Source organism: Zootoca vivipara, chromosome 3 (assembly GCF_965207765.1).
Source record: "Zootoca vivipara chromosome 3, rZooViv2.hap1.1, whole genome shotgun sequence".
Taxonomy (NCBI): Eukaryota; Metazoa; Chordata; class Lepidosauria; order Squamata; family Lacertidae; genus Zootoca; species Zootoca vivipara.
The window spans coordinates 27400504-27421786 of record NC_142586.1 but is presented as its reverse complement, the minus strand read 5'-3'; the positions used below and the strand labels follow the sequence as shown (position 1 = coordinate 27421786).

Below are 21283 nucleotides of genomic sequence, written 5' to 3'. Positions count from 1 at the left end.
TAAGAACGTTTTTGACATGGCAATATATTGCAGCGAATCATGATTACGTGTGTGTGTGTGTGTGCGCACGCGCGCACTATGCAAGAATCACACTACAGGAAAAACCGTGAAACCAACTAAGGCCTCTACATTGCAATATATCAGTATGCAGTGGGACCTCGACTTAGGAATTTAATCCGTTCCGAATGCACACTCGTAGGTCAAAAACTTCCTAAGTCGAGTTTCCCATAGGAAAAGCGGTTTCCCATAGGAATGCATTGGAAACGGAAAAATTCGTAAGTCGAAGAAACCGCATCTAAAAATTCGCAAGTCAAGGAATCCGCATCTAGCCGCGAACAGGTTTTCCGTTCGATTGTCAAAAAAATCGTAAGCGTGTGGCCACTTTTTCCGTTCGTAAGTCGAAAACATCGGATGTCGAGTAGTTCGTAAGTTGAGGTCCCACTGTATTGCAATGTTTAGGTGGGTTGCCATATTTCAGAAAGTAAAATTCCTGACACCTGCAAAGTTGTTGAGTTTTTTTGGGGGGGGTAAACCTAACCCCAAAATAGTGATTTTAAGCTTGTTGAACTGTTTCCGCTGCTCTTTCTATCGTGTTGCCGTATATCCAGGTTTTCCCTGACATTTCGCCGATCCATCAAAATTCCCAACACCATTTTTAACACTCGAAAACCAGGATGTGTCAGGAATTTTCCTGATGTATGGCAAGTTGAAAACCAGCCCTACTGTTCACCTCCTCATACTTCCATCCTTATTTCAGACACTGTGAGATATATATCAATTTCAGACATTGTGAGATATATATCAGTATATATCGGTATATCACCCAGTCCTAATAACAACTTTGTTGGTCTTTTAAACCACTGGTCTTGGTTATATTTTTAAGATGTATTCCTAAGGTATTTTATGTGCACTACGAACATGGCAGATACTGTACAGAAGATGACTACAGGCATGTGGTAATATGGGCTTGGAGCTCCACCTGATGCTATCACCATCAGAGGGAAACAGGCAAGCAGCTAGTAAGTAGCAGGACCAAGGGCCACTGAGCGCTCGTCCACACTTACGCTTGTATTGTCCCTAGAAAGCATGGGTCCAAGTGGTTTTGCCTTTGCTCTGCCGCTCCCTCCCCCAATCCCTCCTGCTCTTTAGCTCTAAATCGCAACAAATGGAAATCCGACTGCTGTTTGTTCCGATTCAACGCTAAACCATTGAGATTCTCCTGGGGGAAAGCAGTGGAGCAAATGGAAGTGTGGCTGAGCCCTGAGAGAAGAAGATACATTGGTGCCGCTGGACAGACTCTCTAAGGGCAACTCCCCCAGGGCCACCCACAGCTTGGAGCTTCTCTGGACCGAATGTTCTGCACTGTGCTCAGATGCCCTTTTTGTTACTTGCTCACACATAGCGTGCCATGAGCAAACTGGGAAAGGTGCGCCTTTGCAGGAGGTGCCTCAAGGCAAAGAAGAATCAAAGAAGGCAAGGAACACAATGCAATGTAAAGAAATATGCAGAACAGCTGAATTTTGAGGAAAATGACAAGGTCAGTAACCTCAAAATGCTCTGTAATATGGTGGCATGAATGCAACAAAGCAGAATGGAATGCAGAGAGGGGTAGTCTTTGTGGGTGCCTGCAGGTGAAGCTGCACCTTGCTCAGGACAGATGGGCAGGGGGGAATGTTTTTGTTTCTCCTCGTCACAGAAGGGTTACATGTGTGCATTCCATTATTTTTACTAACTGGCTTAGAGCTTGCTACCAGGCGCAGAATTCATTTGCAACCTGAATCTGCTTTCTGTTTTTGGAAGCCATGCCTCCTTTGCCAATTACCCACATCAAATTCCTTCTACTAGACCAGAAGTCAGTCCGATAGGGCAGTGCCACAGAACCACCATCCCCACACTGGCATTGCTGCAGGGGCAAGGCAGGGTAGTGCAAGGTTGAGTCTGCAGAGGCTCACTAGCAGGGTAAGCACGGCCCAGGTATGTGGCAGTGGAGAGTGGCTCTGTAGTGTGCGCGTGACACACACACACATACCCGATCTCACTGGCTACTCCAGTGCCAGGCTAGTGTTAAAAACAAGGCTGCACTAGGGTTAGAGGAAAACAGTGGCCTTAATAAGCATACTTAATTCTGTGTTGGGGCAAAACCAAAGTGTGTAGCCGGAAACTTCGCTCTTCTTACAACTTCCTGTCAGATTATCCATTCTGGACTTCTGTTTCTTTCATTTCATCGTTGTGCTGTTTTGGTTTTAGCTGAGGTTCTGTATATTTCATAGATTTATTTTATCCGAGTTTGCGCTACAGAAACAAATAACACCAATAACAGCAGCAGCAACAGCAATAAGAAGAAGTCAGTGCAGTGGACATGAACCGTGTTCTGTGTCCTCCTCATTAGCATCCCCACACTTTCCCAAAGTACCAAAGAGAGAATTGCTTTGAGAAGTAATGGTTACGGAGTAATTAATTATTCCTTTCCGCCTCCTGTTCTCCTACATAACAAAAAAGAAAAGCTCCCTCATACAAATTCCTTTGTTTTGACTAAACCTTACTTTGCAATTGTTCAAGTTTCCAGGATGAGTTCACTAAAGCCTTAAATGGAAGGGACGTAGCTGGCAGTATTGGCAGAGTTTCTGCCTACTGGCTCAGCTGGCAGGAGGTGAAACAGGCATTTAGTGCAGCAGGCATACCAAAGTCTCTCCTCAGAGGTACTGGCAGCTCATCGGGCACCTTGCAGCTGCCAGTTCTTGCTAGGCAGATGGTGTATATATAGTATATCTCTGTTTCCCCTGGGTTTTTGAACCAATAAGCAGTCAGCATGGTATATATAAATGTGCCTAATTGAAGTTCCTCCGTAAGCATGGGTTTGTGTCAGTGACCTATCTTGGGATCTCAAATTTCAGTGGTGCCCTGTGCGACTGGGCTTCTCCTGCTCTGAAACACCTATCTGTTCATTTTTCCAGTTGGTCAACATCAGAAGCTGTTGGCTTGTTCGTTTTTTTAATTGTTGTTGCTTAGTCGTTTAGTCCTGTCCGACTCTTCGTGACCCCATGGACCAGAGCACGCCAGGCACTCCTGTCTTCCACTGCCTCCCGCAGTTTGGTCAAACTCATGTTCGTAGCTTCGAGAACACTGTCCAGCCATCTCGTCCTCTGTCGTCCCCTTCTCCTAGTGCCCTCAATCTTTCCCAACATCAGGGTCTTTTCCAGGGAGTCTTCTCTTCTCATGAGGTGGCCAAATGCTTAAAATGCAGCTTGCCACATGACACCTGTAAGGAGGGAGTAGAGATGGTAGAAGAGAAGAGGGAAGTGGGGATTGATCAAGGAATGGATCTGCCCCCTACTGTCAGGGTTCAGGGAATCCTATCCTTCCCCTGGTGGCAGCCCAAAAATAGCAGATAACACGAAGAGCCCTTAGCACGTGATTTATTCAGTATTCACAGAAAGAGAGAGAGAAAGGAATGTAGTCCCTATTCAATAATGGTGTTGCTCCGAGTAAAGCCCAACCCCCCCCCCCCGTCTCTCTTATCCTATGTCATCCCTGAGCCGGCTGATCAGGGCTTTGTGCCACTGAGCTTTCTGTTCGGCTACTCTCAATGCACGCCTAGTCCTTGGAGAGGGAGGCTCAGGAATGCTCTCCAAAGACACTGAGTCTGTCAGCTGTCTCTCCCCAGGTGTTTCTTCTTCCTGCTGTTCCTCTCCCAATATTTCCCAACTTTTCCCCCTCTGTCCTTCTGCAAACCACTGTTCTAAATCTATACTGTCCTCCTGTTCTCAGGAAGGTTATTTTCCCCTCACAGAACTACATTTCCTTAACAAACTTACTGGTAAGAAGTGTTAGTGGGCCAACAGAAATTTGCTGATTTAATGGGTCTCTGAGTTTAACTTAGTTGAACGCAGCACTCATGGGGATCACTGAAATAGACCTGATGATGATTTATTTATTTATACCCCACCTGGCTGGGTTTCCTCAGCCACTCTGGGCAGCTTCCAGCAGAATATGAAAAACATGATAAAACATCAAACATTTAAAACTTCCCTGAACAGGGCTGCCTTCAGGTGTCTTCTAAAAGTTAGATGGTTGTTTATTTCCTTGACATCTGATGGGAGGGCATGCCACAGGGCGGGCACCACCACCGAAAAGGCCCTCTGCCTGGTTCCATGTAACCTCACTCCTCGTAGTGAGGGAACTGGCAGAAGGCCCTCGGAGCTGGACCTCACCAAAACAGCCAGTATCTGAGTCAAGCATAGACTGGCTGAAGATAGCCAGCTATAAGAAAAGCATACTGACAGCCTGAGTATTGATATGATCCAGCGAAAGTCTTATAAGAGGTTGCACACCCGTGCCTGATTTCTTGTGAGTAATGCCCATAAAACATGGTAGGACACCCCTTCTAATTTAAAAATACAAAAGGAATCACTCTGCACATGTATTAACTCCCTCGCACTGAAATCAATCGGACGTGAAAATTCTTAGCTCTGTCTTACTAATGTGACATTTTGTATTTTGCTTTCATGGGCCCTCTAGTTGAAACGGGAGCAGCATCAAGAAGTTGCCATCTAATTGCATTTTGTAGCTTCTAGAAGCTGACAGCATAAATTAAACATGAAGGGATTAGAAAAGTTCTACCTTTCCTGCAAAGTTTGTGACATTCTTCATGGATTCCAAAAATACCTTGTTTGTTACAGTCTTTACAAACAGCCCAGCTTGGGTCCTCAGTGAAATGCTCCGCTTGTCCTTCCTCTAATTCCATAAGTGTGCGTGGGTACAGGCGCTGGTCATTTGACCTTGCAAAAAGAACATTAGCAAAAGAAAGCTCTTCCCCCATTTCATTTCACTTTTAATTTGTACACCGCCTTCCTACATTACTATGCACAAGGCGGTTTACAGCAACAGGATATACAACAAATAACATGCGCCTTATAATAATCTGATCCAATACAAAAAAAAAAGTCATAATGAAACATTACTTTAAAATGGAACAACTTATATCAAATAAAGTAATATTCAATAATCTATTAGAATGTAACAGTGCACAGTAAAATTAACTCTCAAAACATCAGCAAACAATAATTAAACAAATTCTCTCTTAATAATTACAATAAATAATTACTAAACTTTGATCAATTAAAATAACTGCAAGTCGCAATGCACGAAATACCACAATGCCTACAAAACCACGTAAAAGGGTCAAACTGAGAAACAAAGATGTATAAAGCTATTCCACCTGCCGCGTGAATTCATCTTCTCCCTTCCCTGCTGCTTCTGCTGTTCTTAAAGTCTTGGACAGTACAGTGGCTGGGGAGACTCAGCCAGATGGGCGGGGTATAAATAATATATTATTATTATTATTATTATTATTATTATTATTATTATTATTATACTGGGAAAGTTTTTGTTTTAATGGTCAAGGGAGTGATGCTGCTAATAAGTCAAAGTGCTTGTATCAGATTCTGCTCTCTGCAGTAAATCAGGACTGGTAATTGTGGAGCTGCTCAAGTAGCTAGGATCAGACTTGCTGAACCTTCCAGTGTTGAACTGCACATCAGCTGTGCCTCAATCCAACACTAATAATGTAGCAGAACCCAAACAGCAGCAGATTGGAAAGAGCACTGATTGCGATGAATACAGGTTGGAACAGAAACATCTGCCTTCTTACATCCCTTCTCTTAAGACATGGTAGGCTTTCCGCCTTTGGTGGCCCTCTTATCAATGCAGCATTGATCTATGCAACATTGATGGGAAGCAATTGCTAGGGCAGTCCAGCCAATAAGATGTGTAGCCTTAACAGAATCTTGGCACTGGTTAGCAACTGAACGAGCTATTTATACTTCGTGCCTCATTTTGCCCAGACATCTGCAACAGCTTCTCTTCTAATGAAAGCTTTTAGCTTTTCTCCTTGTCACTTGGCTGAGCCATGGTGCCCGTCACAGAACTAACATACAAATAATTCCCTCTTGCGAGTCTGCAGCGCTGTCAGTCTTCCGTGGTAAAACGTCTATAAGTGCCAACTTATTTTTTCTGAACTAAAAGAATTCCTCCATCACATCAATTTCGATATTATGCCATGTGACTGATGCAGGTGCCCATGGGGGCTTGTTACAAAGTAGTTTGGCACCGAGTGAAATTGAATTTCCTGAGAGATGCATATTGGAAGATCGTCCTTTTAAAAGTTGGTTCCACCCCCCATCCCACCCCCCGAAAATAATCAGTCCCTCTTGATATTATGTGAACTAAAAATGAAGCTGGGAATTGTAATTAATTCAGGCTGGAAAATTCAGGGAAGGCAAATCATTTGATACTGGTGGGAATCCTACCAAAGAGTAAGAACATAAGTGGAATGCAGATGTGCAAGCTGTTACTTACCTCTCTATGGCCACATTCACATTGATCCTAAGAACATAGGAGGCAGCCTTATACTTAGCCCAGTGTTTCCCAAAGTGGGCAATAACGCCCCCTGGGTGGCGCTGGAAAAATTCGGAGTGCAGTGCTGTAGTGGCCTCAGGTGCAATTTGGGGGGCGGTGCGAGCATAAAGAAGGAAGAATTTTTTTTTGAAAAACCATTTGTACAGGTTTTTGCATCTGTTGTGTAATGACACTTACCGCCAGGTTGGGCGCCATTGCTGGATGACAATAACAACCTCCCCTGGATCTGGTGGTCGTGAAGAGTTTCCCCAGGCTTGGGTGGAACCCTTTTCAACCCCGAAAGTGGATCACAGCTTGCCTGCCTATTTGGCCAGTTGCAAGCGGGCTGCAACGCCAACCCCTCCCCTTTGGTTAAAAAATATAGATTCCCAGGGGTGCACTGAGTATTTGTTTTCCAGAAAAGGGGGCAGTAGGCCAAATAGGTTTGGGAACCTCCGACTTAATTAAACCATTAGCCCACGGGTGTCAAACACAAGGCCCGGGGGCCTAATCCGGCCCGCCAGACCTCGTCATGTGGCCCGCGTAGCCGCCGCCGACACTAACCGCTGACAGTAGTTCTGGAGCCTGCGATTGGCCGAGGGTCAAAACCGGGGGCGGGGCTGCAGGCGGAGGCCGGGGCACTGGAGCCGCGCTGACGGCCTTGGCCAGGGAATTTCAATTTCGAATGAGGCTGAGGGAGGCGGTGGCACAGCGGCCAGACGGGGAAGTGAGATGCAGGAGGAGGAGAAGGAAGCCCGCCGAGGAGGTAGGAAAGCCCTACAGGCGCCGCCGGCAAAGTTGGTGCCGGGACGGAGCAGCGCTGGATTTTTTTTTGGCGGGCTTTGCTGTTGTCTCCGAGAGCGAGTGAGGCGGCACTGGGGAGCCGCCACCCGCCGCTTCCCTTCCTCTCCTTGGCTGCATCCGGGAGGTGGGGCGAGCGAGCGGGCGAAAGGGACGCGGAGTGAGCCTGAGGGGGAAGTAGGCGAAGCGCAACAGCCGCTCTCTTGATTCCCTCTTCCCCTGTTTTCTCCTCATAGACACTCGGGAGGGTGCCTGGCTTTTGCTCTGCCCCCCACCCCCGAGCCGCCCTTTGGCTTCTCAGTTCCGGCGGAGCTGCTCCCCAGGGGGCGGCCGGGAGGGAGGCGGTGACGACGACGGCATGGGTTCCTGCTCTTCCCGCTCTGCCGCCGCCTCCTCTCAGCCCCTCGTGATGTAGGGCTCCAGATGGAGTCGCCTCGCGGTTTGAGTAGGTGGGAGGGGGATTTTTTTTGGGGGGGGGTTTCAAGCCTTCTCTGCCTGCAGTCCCGGTAGGGAGAGGCGGCGGCGAAGACAACAACAGCGCGGGTGGGGGGAAGAGCAGCTCTGAGGCGAAGATGCACGTCCGCTGGGGCTGCCGCCGCCTTCCTCCTCAGGAAATCCGCTGCCCTCCCTCAGCGCGAGGGGAAGGGACTCTGGCGCTGAGGAGGGAGGATGCAAAAGCAAAGCAGGGAGTTGGCGCTGCACCGCATGTTCCTGCCCCTCTCCAAAGCATGGGGTGGGTTGCAGCGTGTGGCATCCTGCCTAGCGGGGTTTGGGTGTGCGCAGGGCGGGAGAGGGAAGCCCTCTTTCCATCTGCAGGTTTTTAATCCCAGCAGTGGCTTTCTCCTTCCTGCTGAAGGTTTAGTTGAGCCCCCCCCCCCCCGGAAGCCGTCGATCCCCACCTTTTGTTCAAATTTCCCTCGTTTACATCCCCTCCCACACACGCGCCACGATGCAGGAATGTGATCCGTGTGGGAGCGGGAATGAGCTTACGTTATTACAAAAAACAGTAATAATTGAATGCAGTGACAATAATTTATGATAATAAAGAGTGGACACATAGTCCTACAGACACAACCGGCCCTTTGAGGGTGACCAAACTGCTGATGCGGCCCCCGATGAATTTGAGTTTGACACCCCTGCATTAGCCTATTAGCTCAGTAAGATCTACATTGACTTACAGTGGTTGTCCAGGGTTTCAGACAGGGTTCCCAGCCCGCTGCAGAATATAAAAAGGGGCGTGGGTGGCGCTGTGGTCTAAACCACTGAGCCTCTTGGGCTTGCTGATCAGAAGGTTGGTGGTTCGAATCCCCGTGACAGGCTGAGCTCCCATTGCTCTGTCCTAGCTCCTGCCAACCTAGCAGTTCGAAAGCACACCAGTGCAAGTAGATAAATAGGTACCGCTGTGGCGGGAAGGTAAACAGTGTTTCCATGCGCTCTGGTTTCTGTCACGGTGTTCTGTTGATCCAGAAGCAGTTTAGTCATGCTGGCCACATGACCTGGAAAGCTGTCTGTGGACAAATGCCGGCTCCCTCGGCCTGAAAGCAAGATGAGCACCTTTGACTGGACTTTGGTGGATTCCAAGCCTACATGACTATTGGGGAAACACACAAGCATTGGAACACACTGCCAGGATACTGGAACAATTCTACCTGTGGAAGAGCCCCCAATAGGGCAGTGTTGGGGGACAATGTGTTATTTGCCATTTTGCAGGACAGTAGAATGGTGATGCTGATGTAACTGAAGGTATTTGCTGTTTTCATTAGAACAGCTCAGGTTTATTTTCTCTCTTTTTTTTATTAGCCCAGCTTAGTGGTTATGTGACAAACTTCATCAGACTGCCTGTTCAAATCGACAAAAAGGCAGTCAAATAAATGTTAAAAAATAAAGACTGCCACGAGCAGGCAGTTGCCAATGAGAAAATTGTTCTGCAGCTTACAAATTCCCTTTTTGGTGTGGGATTGTGTGCATGTGCGATTTAGAAAGGGAAAGGATAAGAGAAGGAAGTCCAAGGCCAGTAAGAAACAGCACATCTTTCAAAAATGTAATATGAGCCCAAGTTGGGTCAGAAAGTGTCACTGCCCCTGGCACTTCTACATCAGCAGAGGAATTTAGGGTCACTGATAAGGGAGGCAAGACTATCTCCTCATGCCCTCAAGTACATGTTGTGTTTACGAAAAGTTATGCTTCTGTAAATGACCAGACTTCAAAATGCCACAGGGCTCCACGTCATACAGTTAAGGACCAAACTAGCTGTGGCTTTCAGTTGTGTGAAGTTTGGTAATTGTATTGGATGGAGGCATCATTGCCCATGGTTTGAATACCGGTATTTAATTTACTGTATATTGTCCCATTACATTGTGTGGCAGCTTTTGCCAGCCCTATGCGTCCAAGATAATTTGAAGTTGAAGTCAAAAGCATATGAAGGGCATCAGGCTGGCAGAGGCTGGTCTATGGCTGAGCAAGTTTTTCACATTTTTTAAAAGCATCATAAAAGCCTGTTTCAGGATATATATGCACACGATAGACAACAGCTGCCCCATAGCATCACCTTCAATCCTCGGGCAGGGGCGGTTTTTTTCTTTAAAAAATATGCTTAAAAGTGTGTGTCATGGATACATAGATAGTGCATAGGGTGGACATTTGATTGGTTGCTGCCATGGCTGTCAGCGGCTATAGGGTGTGTTATTGGTCGCTGCATGAATGACTGGTGTTGATTGGCTGACGCTGCGGCAATTGGGCAGGCAATTGGCAGCTTCTGCCGACGAGGGGACAGACGAGAGGCGGATTTTTGGATGCATGCAGGTGAGCGATTTTCGGCAATCCCTGCTAAAGAAAGCTCAACAACCCTGGGTAATCCTCCGCAAGAAAGCTCAACAACTCCGTGCCATCTCCCCCCATTTTCTTATATTTGAGTCCCCCCAAAAGGGGGTGTCTTATATGAGGGGGCGTCTTATAGACAGAAAAGTACGGTATTTTTATTTGTTTTTAGCCATAATTATCCTTGTACAAAGTCACATGTTGACTGATAGGGTGAATATAACAATTCAGAGTAAGTGTCATATAGGAGTGCAAGTTACAGATAGGTAGCCGTGTTGGTCTGACATAGTCAAAACAAAATAAATAAATTCCTTCCAGCAGCACCTTAGAGATCAACTAAGTTTGTCATTGGTATGAGCTTTCGTGTGCATGCACACTTCTTCAGATATAAGAATGCAGTTTATTAAATGCTGCTGGCAGGGTTGGCCCAAGACACTTTGGCGCCTGAGGCAAACCACAAAATGGCGCCCCACCTCTCCACCAGGGAAGAAGGGGTGAGTGAAGATCTACATCAAGAATGGCAGTGGGGTGGGGTGGGATAAAGATCTATATCAGGATCTGCTGCCCCTGTGGATCTTGCCACCTGAGGAGGCCACCTCACCTTGCCTCATGAGTGGGCCGGTTCTGGCTGCTTGGTTTCACAAAGGGTTATTTAATGACCGACCTTAATATCTTTCTGTTTCCAAATGCCTCCCCCCCCGGCAACTTCTCTGTACCACAGTTGGTTTTCTTTAATGCGGCAATGTTAACATTCTAATGGTCTTGCTTTGTTCTCCCTTCTTTCTTTCTTTCCAAAAATCAGGGAATAATATGCTTTAAAACAAACAACTTGTAGTTACTTCAAATGCCTTTTCAAATTACCCATAGAAATTTCAGATTAGATTGCAAATTAACGAGCCAGAAATAACTGCCCTGGAGGCTGTACCGAACACTAATGAAAGCATGTGTAACGCTTTCTATCCCAGGTTTTAAAGGCATGTTACAAACATTAATTAGTTATTATCTCATCTGTGACTTTGTACACCCACAAAGCAGAACAAAATAAAATAAAATTATAAATATGGAAAGGAAGAAGATAATGTATGAAAGGAGACTTAAAATGGCCTTGTTTCTTACTGCTGTGTTTGTACGGTCACATCACAAGATATACAGCAGGTAGGAAGAAGTCTTCTGACAGCTTTAATATATATCTAAAAGCTTGCTGATATTGTTCAGCACTTAACAAACCCCATTTTCTCAGTGGTGCCTGCACAGTAGTAAAAAAGCAAAGCTCTGATCTTGTTGCAATCAATAAAACTTACAGGTAAAAGTGTGCGTTGAACACCACTAATTGGAGTTCTCCCAAGAGGAGCCTTCTATATTCAGACAAACCTCCTACATTCTCCTCTCTGTTGAAATATAATTTGAGCATCACAAAGTAACTGGGGGCTCCTGTACATGGCCATAGTGATAACAGCAGTTTGTTCCAGTGTCGGGAATTGCAGTGCATGCTTACAGTTCCCCTGCCCTCAACAACTTTCCCATTCATTTCAGTGGAACAGCTGTGCAGATGAAATTGGTTCTGTGTAAGGAAATTAGTGTGAGATAACCAGCCTCATTTAGGCAACACGCTGAAGTCTAATAAATACAGGAAGGGGTTAATACCATAGAGTAGGTTGTCCAGCTGGGCTGAGCTATGTCATTTCCCTTACATTGGGAGGAAATAGGTAGCATGTGAAGAGGTTTGAGATGGTTGATCCAGCTCAACCGCATGGCTCTCACCAGCCACTCATGAGTTCCTATACCAATAATCTAGGAACTTTACGGTACTACTTTGTAACTAAGCTTCATTTCACTCTAAGGGTTGTTGGCTGATGAAGATTTCTCAGGCTGTCCACAACAATGTCCCATTCAGCACTGCTCAATGCCCAAATCCAGGCTGCATGTTATGTTAGCAAAAGGCTCTTTTCCATAATAAATATTCTGAGATATTTTGCCATTCTCTCTCTCTCTCTCTCTCTCTCTCTCTCTCTGACACCACCTTCAAGGAAAAACCAATAATTTAGTGAGATGGTTGGACTAGCCCTGAGACTTCAGCTTTGTCCTTTTTAAACCCATTAGCTTTCTTTTACTGTATTAAAGACTACACAGAAATGCATACAGCAGAGGAGAGGTGCGCTTGAGTTTCAATAAAAACAGGTGTCAGCAGGCAAAACCAGATGCCTGATAAAACATTTAAGAAGAGTTATTTTTAGTTGAGTTTCTATTTATGTGAAAATGATGGCTTGTAGATTATGCTTTGAAGACAAAAAGAGAATGCCAGAGGAATAATTGGCTCTCGTTTAAAAGATGATGGCAAATTAAGAAAAAGTATCACCGGTTTGTCCTCCCTTTCTCACTCAAGCAATCAGATGAATGCAATCACTTCAAAGCAGCTGGGCTCTCCGAAGCTATCGCTGTTTTCAAGAGGGGTTCAATCTCATACCAGGTTTCTCAACAATCCTGGTTCCCCAAAAGTACACCTTTTTTGTGATAAAGTGAAGGGAGAATGCACTGGAAAGTGTGGGGTAACGCTTCCTTTGATACAGCATCATCTAACCTCCCTGAAAACAAATCAGAACAAATGCACAATTAACATGTCATCTGGACGTGCCCCTAGAGCTCTTAACATACTGAAAATCCAAGAGGCCACTGATAGAAAGCATTTTCATGCCGTCGTAACACATTCCATTTTATAATTTGTACTTATCCTCTGCCTTTCTTCCATGGAGCTGAAGTGGAGTATACAGGGTTCCCAGGCCATCGCTCACCTAAGCACTGATTTGACACAGACCTATGGCATCAACAAAATCATTGTGTTTTACATGGCTTCAGACCTTGCCCTGCACCTTTAGTGTCAAGGAACACAGCATACATTGCAAAATATTACCTGGAGTCCATATCAGAAATTATAGTTACATATAAGAGCATCAGCTTCTGAAAAATGCTGTACATGGAGTATTTCATTTAAAATGTTCTTATCTCTCTATCCAAATTTGCCAGCACAGTACAGTATGTTGGTGTGAGCACCAAACAAGCCATATCCAATGGCAAATAGTTGCACTAAAATCAGAAAGACACCACAAAAATGCATTAGGATTAATTCGCAAGCTTCACCTCTATGTTGGAGGGACTGCAGCTGTATTATTGGTAAAGGTAAAGGTACGCCTGACCATTAGGTCCAGTCGTGACCGACTCTGGGGTTGTGGCGCTCATCTCGCGTTATTGGCCGAGGGAGCCAGCATACAGCTTCCAGGTCATGTGGCCAACATGACTAAGCCGCTTCTGGCAAACCAGAGCAGCACACGGAAACGCTGTTTACCTTCCTGCCGGAGCGGTACCTATTTATCTACTTGCACTTTGACATGTTTTTGAACTGCTAGGTTGACAGGAGCTGGGACCGAGCAACGGGAGCTCACCCCGTTGCAGGGATTCGAACTGCCGACCTTCTGATCAGCAAGCCCTATGGTCAGTGGTTTAACCCACAGCACCACCTGCTATGGGTGTATTGGTACTGTTTCCTTATTGGTTGGCATGTGATATGGATTAAAGCTTTCTGGACAAATGTATTTAAGGAGCTAAGCCTAATATCAGTAGACATACAAAGTACTCCTCGGTTTGCTTTATTAATAATCTTCCTCAGAGAACAAAAGAATCTTCCTCACAAGAAGCTGATCATTTTGGGGGGGGTTGCAGAACGGGAATAAATACTGTAGCTCGACACTAGAAAACCACAGACAATTTGCAGACGTATGACTGGAGGCAAAAAAGTGTAGACAGTTGCTCTGATGGAGAAACTTTCCAAACAAGTAACGGCATTGAAAACTAGATTTCAATATTAGTTGGTCAAGTTACAGGTAGGTAGCCATGTTGGTCTGGCGTAGTCGAAACAAAATAAAAAACTTCCTTCCAGTAGCACCTTAGAGACCAACTAAGTTTGTCATTGGTATGAGCTTTCGTGTGCATGCACACTTCTTCAGATACACAAGATCAAGATTAGTGATAATATGATATATATTCTTTATGCAGTGCTTTTTTAAAAAAATACACTGCATACCATTTAAGAACAGGAGGGACTTTGCCAGTGGGCTCACCATATAAAAGAGACACATCAGAGGAGTGTAACAGCATAAGCAGATTCTCTGGAACTCTACTGAAATAAGAAATGGCACACCTGGATTTATTCAGTTTCTTCTTCTTCTCTCCTTCAGTAATCAATGTGTTTTAAATCTAGGTGCCTTGGGCAACTCCTGGCTTTCTATACATTATTAGATGTGATACCCCCACTGCTGAATAATGATTTTCAATGCATTCTAATCGAATGATACTAAAACCACACAGTCAACTAGACAATTTAAGAGTATTAAAGCTTACTTTAACAAAAGTCCCTCGACAGTATCTGGGGTGTCTCACCCAAGTAAATATATTATCACAGATCAAGCACCTCAGAGCTCCTAGAAATATAATTTAAGGGCAAAATACAATAAAATGGCATGACAGGAAAAGAGAGATATGGTTTAGTTGCTGTAAGGAAAGTAATCCCTCAACGTCTGTGCATACCACTTTCCCACAAAATTGCTCAAAGTGACTCACAATGTACTGTATACAAGTGAACAATAACAATTCCAAGCAACAAAAGAAGGTCACCCTAAAGCTTGCTATCTACGGGAGTAAATATCTGCAGTTCTGTCAGCATGAGAGCGGGCGTGATTTATAAGAATCACCTATGCGTAGCATTTTTATTCTTTGACACGCACTGTTATTGGTCATAGAGATCTTGCACTACATGACTGGCTGTCGTGCTAATCAGACAACAACTAAATTGCAGCATTAAAAAAAAGCCTGATGGGCTGATGTGAAAGAAAATGCATTTATCTGGAACTATTCTCTGGCAAGGAAAGCGTAACAATATGATTGAAGCAATACCTCCAAGAGAGGAAAGTGAGTGGATTCTGATTTCATTATTATTTTGCTCTCTTTTCTGTGAGGCTGAGTGTATAAAAGAAGGAAAGCTTTGAAGAGGAACTGCACAACACAACTTCATTCTTTATCTGGTTCACTTCAAAAGGTGCATTTTTTTCCATTTCTGAAAACTTAGGCCCCTATATGTGAATTTTAATCATTTGATAAAGTTGAAAATTTCACTTTCCTAGAACCCTGATTCCTGCCTTCCAGTGAAAGCTTGCAAATCCCTGCCTTTAGGGCAAGTGAAGGCAGCCATGTAATTCACAAAGTTTATTCCCTAATGTTTTCTACAGTGGTACCTCAGTTTAAGTACACAATTGGTTCCGGAAGTCTGTACTTAACCTGAAGCGTACTTAACCTGAAGCAAACTTTCCCATCGAAAGTAATGGAAAGTGGATTAATCCGTTCCAGACGGTCCGCGGAGTACTTAAACTGAAGCGTACTTAACCTGAAACGAACTTTCCCATTGAAAGTAATTGAAAGTGGATTAATCCGTTCCAGACGGGTCCGCTGAGTACTCAACCTGAAGCGTACTTAACCTGAGGTATGAGTGTAATTGGTTCTGGAAGTCCGTACTTAACCTGAAGCGTAATTAACCTGAAGAAAACTTTCCCATTGAAAGTAATGGAAAGTGGATTAATCCATTCCAGACAGGTCCGCGGAGTACTTAAACTGAAAGTACTCAAACTGAAGCGTACTTAAACCGAGGTATGACTGTATTTGCATGCCCAGCTGCAGAGTCCCACCTCCCGGCACGCCTAACTGCTGAGTGGTAAAATGAATGGACACAACAATAAGGCAATTTGGCCTAAACTGTGATTGATGAAGGGAAACTCACGAATTTTAGTAAAATTCTAGGGCTGGTGCCTTAGAACAACCAATTCAAAACAAAGTGAATAAGGCCGAAATCTCGTTTCAGATTTAAATCTAGGGTGCCAACATTTGTTTTGGCCTCAGGGCAGCTGCAGCTGCAATACGTGGTTCTCCCTCAAATCAGCCACCAATCAGAAATAGCAGCTTAACTTTTTCTTCCTGAAAGGGTAGAAACAGAGATATAGATCTCCTAAGGATTCAAGTGAGATGGCAAAAACTAAATTAATTATAGTTTTCAATTAAAACGAGATCCTGGGCCACGATAAATATTCCAGTGGCTATGCTTTCAACTAAACATTTTCGTCAGACTTCTCTCTTGTGAAATGATACACATTCTGTACACCAGCACTGCTTCTCTGATTTTTCTTACTCTTACCATAATAATAATAATAATAATAATACAGCTGAAGGGTGTCTAATCAAGACAGTGAGACTGGCAAGCAAGAAGATCGCAGAGGGGTGCATTAAGAAACCAGGAATAGCAACACCATTGTGGACATGTCAGTGCTGCTAACCAGCATATTTCTCAGGGACCACAGCTGCCTGCTAAGTGCAAATGCTGCAGAGTTGTCAAGGAACAGAGTATGAACCCTTCTTATTTCTCAAATGTTAAGTGCGCTAATGGCAGTATCTGTGACGGTGTAACATAGCAGTAAGGATATCTCTTAACCTGATAGACCAAGGACATATTTGAATGCAATATATTTGATGGTACTAAATATAATATTATACATATGATTATACCTGGATGGCAATATGCTACGTGTATAATCGGAGGCAGTTTGCTTCAGAACAGTATTTGCTGCAGAACAGAGGGTGAGGGACATTGCACCGATGTCTGCTTGTGGGTTTCCCAAGAGACATTTCGGTGGACCACTGAGAGAGCTGAATTCTGGGCTGGATGAGCTTTTCCTCTGATCCAGCAGGACTCTTTTTATGTCCATATACAGTGTGCAGAGGCTGTTTCGGGGAGTGCGACCGGTTCGGCCATACTGGGCATCACACTGCAGCGGGCAGCACAACAATGCTGCACAATGCAGTGTGAGAGGTGGGCTATTGCCAAATGTTCGCATCACCGTGCGATTTCTGTTCTCATCCTGAAGCAAAGTTCTTAACCTGAGGTACTATTTCTGGGTTAGCAGAGTCTGTAACCTGAAGCGTCTGTAACCCAAGGTACCACTGTAATAAAACACTGGAAGAAAAAGATACAGGGCGGTACTCAACTATGTTTGACTCAGAACAGACACACTGAAATTAATAAATACAACTAGGCAATGCCCATTACTTTCAATGGGTATGAGTAACACTTAGTTCATGGGTAGGCAAACTAAGGCCCAGGGGCCAGATTCGGCCCAATCGCCTTCTAAATCTGGCCTGCAGACGGTCCGGGAATCAGCATGTTTTTACATGAGTAGAATGTATCCTTTTATTTAAAATGCATCTCTGAGTTATTTGTGGGGCCTGCCAGGTGTTTTTACATGAGTAGAATGTGTGCTTTTATTTAAAATGCATCTCTGGGTTATTTGTGGGGCATAGGAATTCATTCATTATTTTTTTTCAAAATATAGTCCGGCCCCCCACAAGGTCTGAGGGACAGTGGATCGGCCCCCTGCTGAAAAAGTTTGCTGACCCCTGATTAGTTGAATACTACCTTGATAGGCTACCTTGCAACAAAGTTATCGGGGTAGATATCCACAAAGCAGCATGAGAATCTGGCTTTTACGGCGGTTTGGGTATGAGTGGTGCCTATTGCAAATCTGGGAGTGTGCCCCACAACCCTTTGAAAGGTTGCTGCAAAGGATTCTGGGGCTCTGTTTCAGCTTGCATGCTAGCAGAGCCCTAATACTATTTTATGGGATTTGAATATTTCAGATGATTAGGCTCAGTGATGCGGCGGCTTCCTTCTAATGGTAGTATGTAGTATACAGCTTGAAAACATTATTTGGTTTGCCTCTTCATACTGAGAACAGAATCCGTTTAACAGAGGGAGAAAATTACTTTTTGTTTTATGCAATATATGAAATAGGGCTTGGAGTTGTTTTTCTCTCTCTCCCAGAGATTGCTGTCAGGTAAGTCATTTAAATTCTGTGTGTCCTTTTCACCTTTATAAATAATTGTCTGTTTTCCATGTCTGTCGCCTATCTCAAAAATAATCCTCTCATGCCCCTTAAGCTATTTATTCCTAATTTACTTTAAAGACTGCAATCCTACATTGTACACTGACATTCATCTAGAAAACATTTTTAATCTAATTTAAAATGTCTGAATTGATTTGGTAAACCAATCTTAAACGAAAAATGTACATGGGATAAGGGATGACCATAGTTACTTTGGTACAAGTAGGATTTTCTCAAAAATTTAGGATTTTCTCAAAAATTATTAGCTATTGGGTTTTTTAAATGCAGAACAATGCCAGCTGTTAATATCTGTCTACCTGATGACAGGTGTTGCTTTAATTAATCTGAATTCTCTCCCCCCCCCAAGTGTAGCACATTTGGTGTTTGAACAATATCCTCAAGGTAGCGGGCTAAAAATATGATGGTGTTACCTAGAGTATGTCTTTTAATTATACTGAACAAATAAGTTTAATCATCTGTTTGCTTTTGTTCCTGACTGTTAATATGAGAGAAATCATCTGCGTAACATGCCTGCAGATAAGTCTCCACTCAGATGCTAGACACTTTTAAAAATAATGGTTTTAAAACCAGCCCATGAGCAAAACAAGGTGTCTTCATCACCATGCCCTAATTTTCCTGCTCACTCTATCCTTTTCTCATAAGCATGTAACATGAACAAGTCTTGAAATGCTGCATACACACAAAACGTGTGCAGGAACTGAACATGTAGCTGGAAGACGGAGGAAGCAATTTTCACTTAGATCTCCTTGCACCCTCCCCAATCTGCTTCAGAACGTTGGGGGAATATCCAGAAATGGCTGGGTGGTGACACCAAGCCTGTTGTGGGCAAAAAGAATAGTCAACATCACTTCCACATCTTCCAATGGGAACCTTTGCTGGATCAAAGGCCATTCTGTGAAATTGAAGGAGCTGGTTTGCAGGAAGGCAGCTCTGGATCCAAGCCATGGTTATTGAGGAAGTTGAAGTTTCCCTTCGCATGTTACAGTGGTACCTCGCAAGACGAAATTAGTTCATTCCACGAGTCGTTTCGTGTTGCGATAATTTCGTCTTGCGAAGTGCGGCTTCCCATAGGAATGCATTGAAATTTAATCAATGCGTTCCTATGGGGGGGGGGAGTGCAAAAAAAGGCACCGACTCACCCGCCATGGCCGCTCCGGAATTTTTTAAGGCTCTGGGGAGGGGGAAGCAGGAGGACGGCCAGGGAGAGGCTCCCTCCCTCCTTCCCCAGCAGCCGGACCCTCGCGCCCAAGCAGACAGCCCGTTCACACGCAGGCAGGCAGGCGATGGCGGGCGGCGGAAGCACAAGGCGGCTGAGACTTTCTCCTCGCGGCGCCCTGCTTCGTCTTGCGAAGTTTTCTATGGCACGGCCGTAGAAAACTTCGTCTTCCGAGTCTGCCAAAAAATCACAAAACGTTGTTTTGCGATTTTTCCGTGCCGCGAGGCGTTCGTCTGGCGAGGTACCACTGTATACACATTTTCTTTGACCGACTGTTGTACAAGCTTATGAAACTCCACAACAACCTGCAAATCCTCTTTGACCAGAGGCAACAGCGCAATGAGGTACACACTAAGAACAGTGGTCCCTCTTTCAAGCTACTTTCAAGACTGGGGGCGGGGGGAGGACCCTGCTGTTTGCCTTCAGTAAGGAAAATGACATTATTTTACTGGTGCCAGGTGGTAAACATCCAAGTACGTTAACAGTTCTAAGTTCAAGTGTTTTTAGTTTTGTAAAAAACCATTTAAACAACTTTGCGAGAACTGCCTGTTTCTTTTTTGGCTACTTTCACAGCTCCCAGTTTGGATTCCCATTGGCCCCATCAAGCAGAGGAAGACAAGTTCTGTTCCAAACAGTTGCCATGAAACCATTGCTCCAAGCTGTAAGCAAAAAAAAGGGGGGGGAGAAGAATGTTTGTGTGTGGACTTTCAGATTAAATGTGATTAGTTCCATGTTTCATGTCTCTCTACGCAAAGGCTACAGTAAATACTTTATTTGGTATAGACAACTGGCTCATGTGAATTATAAATGTTGGTGTTCACACTCTGCTCCTCCCCGGTAACCTTTTAAAGAGGCACCATTGCTCAGACTGGCCATAAGCCAAAAAGTAAAACTGGCAATATAAAAGACAGATGTGAGGACTATTATTTCAAGTAGCACAGAGGTGCAAAAATAAGAGGTGTCTGGTCCATGCAACCAGAGCAGGCGTCCCCAAACTCGGCCCTCCAGATGTTTTGGGACTACACCTCCCACCACCCCTAGCTAACAGGACCAGTGGTCAGGGGTGATGGGAATTGTAGTCCCAAAACAGCTGTAGGGCCAAGTTTGGCGATGCCTGATCTAGAGAACAGTGGGTGGGTCACTCCATTCTAGGTAGGACAGTGGTTCTCAAACTTTTTTCTCTGGGCCACACTTTCAGAATAAAATCTTGCTTGTGCAACCCCAATTTCTTAATATATAAGAAATACATTGGAAAACAAAAAGAAACAACTCCTAGCAGGGCTACTGGTTGTGCTAGGTGGGGGCTGATAGGAATTGGGGGTCCAACAGTATCTGCAGGGCCACAGATTCCCCGTCTCTTCTTTAGAGAGGTCAAAGCAAATGTTCCGAACTGTTCTAGCTAACAGATCAGTCTGAGACAGAAGCTGGTTACTGATGTAGCCGTGTGAGATGCATCACACACCCTTCTGCATTTCTGCTCTTAAATATTTCACCTTAAACGGCTTGGCTGTGGGCATTCAGGAGATCAGCGAACCAAATAACCTTCCATAAAAGGGACAACAGCGAGTCATTTCACATTTCCAATCCAATAAAACTCATTTCAATGCTCTGTCTTGTTCCATGTCATTTCCTGCAGTATTACTAACCTCATAACATCCCCTCCACCTTCTTTTGATGCTTTCCCCTCTATTCCTTTGGAGGCCAAATGCGTGGCTAATGCCAGAGGGGAAGTGTTTAGTTTTAGAGGGAAACTGGCTCTTAAATTGAGCACCATTCCTAGTAAATATAAGTTAGGGCTTCTGTGAAATTTGCTGAAGGGGGGGGGGCAGGATTGTTCGCAGATGCACAGAGGTGGGAAGTTACAGTTGGTAGCATACTCCCAGGTCATACATGGAGCTAACAGGCATATGCAATCTTCACATGTGATAATGTACACTTTATCCACACACATCCCTCTAGGGCCATTTTACACATTTTTAACTCAAAATGTATGCAATACCATCACATCTGAAGTGACTGTATTCTTGTCAGGGACCGTGCTGAGGAGGACTGCACTGAA

The 21283-nt window shown here is 44.6% G+C and overlaps 1 long non-coding RNA gene across 2 annotated transcripts in view; it reads left to right on the top strand.

Moving 5' to 3' along the window:
* The window catches only part of LOC148686196 (uncharacterized), a 59265-nt gene extending 39308 nt beyond the window's left edge, over positions 1 to 19957 (top strand). For both annotated transcript variants that reach the window (XR_015948885.1, XR_015948884.1), the window contains exon 3: positions 19798 to 19957. This is a non-coding gene — a long non-coding RNA (uncharacterized LOC148686196). The remainder of the gene's footprint in view (positions 1 to 19797) is intronic.
* The last annotated feature ends 1326 nt before the right edge of the window (positions 19958 to 21283 follow it).